This window comes from Triticum aestivum, chromosome 6B (genome assembly GCF_018294505.1).
Source record: "Triticum aestivum cultivar Chinese Spring chromosome 6B, IWGSC CS RefSeq v2.1, whole genome shotgun sequence".
Classification (NCBI taxonomy): Eukaryota; Viridiplantae; Streptophyta; class Magnoliopsida; order Poales; family Poaceae; genus Triticum; species Triticum aestivum.
Genome location: NC_057810.1, coordinates 688,422,221 through 688,425,418, shown reverse-complemented (window position 1 = coordinate 688,425,418; position 3,198 = coordinate 688,422,221).

Below are 3,198 nucleotides of genomic sequence, written 5' to 3'. Positions count from 1 at the left end.
GGGGGGGTTGGTTTTATTTTTTATTTTTCCTTTAGTTTTGTGTTTTCAATTTAATTTAGAGATTTTTTCTTACATTATAATGAGTTGTTAAATCATTAGGTGAAAGTACCGCAGATTAGTTTCAACTGGATGCATGCATGGATCCTAACTAAGTGATCAAAGTATATATGCCATATCCATATATATATTACTTGATCACTTATATTAGGTGAGCAAGTAATTAATATGGATATGGCATATACTTGATCACTTAAGGTGTGTTTGGTTCGGGAATGAAGTGGAACGGAATAGCATGGTTCCATTCCACCGGAACGGGTCGGTTCCGTCTTTATGTTTGGTAGGAGCAATAGCGAGGAACAGAATGATTACATTTCGGTGTTTAGTTTGAGTGATGGAATGAAATGGGATGGAATAAAATTATTCATCTCATTTGATCCCGCTGATTCACACTGAATTAGATTTTGATAGAAAACTAAACTGAACGTATACTAAACACATGATTAAGCTGAACGGTGCATTAGACGCTGCAGTGCAGAACAAATCAAAAGTTCAGGTAGCCATAACTCATCGTTCTGCGAACATCATAGGATTGGAAAAATTAATGGATGGCGAATGGAAAAATTAATGGATTATCAGAGGTTGCATCGTAATAACACTGGAGATTGTCGTTGGTCGCTGCCGCTTATAGTTGTTGTTGGTTGCGCCGATAAGTTGCTGCCTAGTGCCTGTACACTGCCTGCCGCTGCACAATGCCTGATTGTTGTTGTTTGCTGCACGGCTGAGGTTGCATCATACCTGCACACTACCTGTCGCTGCCCTGCCGGCCACCAGCCCGCACGCCGGCACTGCACCAAGAGAGATGAGGCAAACCAGAAGAACGACGTGCGCGAACTCGCGACCACCAAAGATGGGCACCTCAGGTGCGCCCGGCCTCCATGGCCAGCTGAAGAGGACGACTGAGAGGGTTGTCCGTCCTCCCTGCTCGGCTGAAGAAAATGAGTGAGCGGGCCGTGAGCGCGACGGCGAGAAGCGCCAGCACGAGGATGCGCCCTGGCGAGTCATGACGCATGCGGTGGGGCTGCTGGTGGCGGCACGCGCAAGATTGCGGAGGGGGTGGCAGCACCGAAGAGGGGGAGACGCGGGAGTGGCTGGCGGCGTCGCAGATCAGATGGGGAGAGAGACTAGCGTGTAGCGGCTGGCGGCGCACCGAAGCGGAGAGAGATGAGGAAGAGGATGATAGTCGGGGTTGAGGCATTCCGCGTGGTCCGCTCGTTTTCGAGGAACTACTCGGTTCGGGATAATGAGTGAATATGCCGTTCCTGGGAACTGGTGGGTTCCTGTTCCTACGGCAAGCCAAAAGCGAGAATGGTCTCTCGGAATGGGTCCGACCCATTACGTTTCATGCCATTACAGAAAGCAAACACACCCTTAGCTAGTTAGGATTCATCCAGTTGAAACTAATCTACGGTTTCTTTTATAAATGATACAATAACTCATCATCATATTAATATAAAAACTATTTCATCATATATATCATCACCAACAAGTTAACGGTATACTAGCTAGCTAAAAAGCATTATAGCCGTCATTACCACTATTTAATCATCATAGCCATTACCGCTATCTAATCACCACCAATACCAGCTTAAAGAAGAAACATTCACTTTGTACCAGAAGGAAAGATATCATCGAGTTCAACATGATCACTCTTTGAGATTAAGTTCAGGACGAAGAACACGGACATGAGAGGACAAGTACTAAGAGCATGCTAATCACTTCTGCTGCTCTCTCTTAGGTAAAATGGCATAGAACATGTGTAACTCTTCTGATTCATCATATTGGAGCATGGAGATGAACCTGTCTCCTAATCGTGGGTTGCGCTTCTGCTTGTTGACTCCTAGTATTTCTCTGCGATCATTCACAATTTTGCTCCAGTCTTTCACTATTAAGCATTCCTTGGTTCTAGAAATCATGAATGCGGTCGTGTGCAATGTAGGATGTCTTATTCGTAAGCTAACAATTGACATGCGACCGTTAGTTGAGATCCACTGAGGCACAACTATCATCGGGAGTCCCTGTTGAAGAGAACATCGTATAGTACCATACTTAGCAACATGAAGTTTAGCTTAAAAAAATAATGTATACAAAAGATGCACCGAGGACAAATAGTAAAAATATTACCATCTTCCTAAATACATGTGACCATAGTTCAATACGAACACTATTGGTTGCACTTTTTGAGTACTAAGATTTGCAAGTCTACGAAAATAATTTCTCTTGACAACATCAACATCCTCAAGCCATAAAACATATTGACTTATCTCCTTGTAGTTTAGTTCATCCCCGTAACAGTGGACGGTCCTGTCTACCAAGCGCTGGACATGTTTGCTTAAATGGAAATAAGCTGTCAATAGAAATTAGTTGTCAACTATTTTTGAAAAAACAACATCGAACATAAATATGGCATGAGAAACTCACATAATGATAGAATTGGAGGCGTCTGCACATTGACCCAAATGTCTCTGTTACCTTCAATATCATCTTCGGGACGAATATCAAAGGTCATAAACATATCAGGCTCAAATGCATAAGCCTTGCATAGTCCTTGCCAAGTTTTGCGTTGAAAATGGGTGTAGGTTTCTTGATTATATAATTTGACGTTGAATGTATAACCATGCTCGGAAACTCTCTTTACCTCCATAGTTTTGTTACGACTGAAATTTATCTTATCCAAGACAAAAATTCTTGCATGGCAGGGGATACGCTAGTAGAATAGCGAAAATTTAAAATAATAAGTTGAAGCAAATGAAGCATATAGAAGTCATGCTTAATTACGAAAAAATAGACTTGTCATTGTGACTTACTGTATCCACTTCGAAGGTCTCATCCAGCTTGATGCTGAAGCGCCTATCATCAACTAGAAAATTTCTGTCGCACAGGCCGCATTGGTCTTCATAGTCTTCGCACATAATGAAATCGTTTTCATCGTCAGATGACATTTCCTATGTTCATAGGTGAAACAATATACACTTATTAGTTATATATTAATTCAATTAATTAAACTAGTTCTATTAATTCAAATAGCTAGTTTAACTAATTAATTCAACTAAGCACTTATTAAAAATATACCTAAATAAAGTATGGCTCCTAATTCAAGTAACTAGTTCAACTAATTCAACTAATTCAACTAAACTAGTT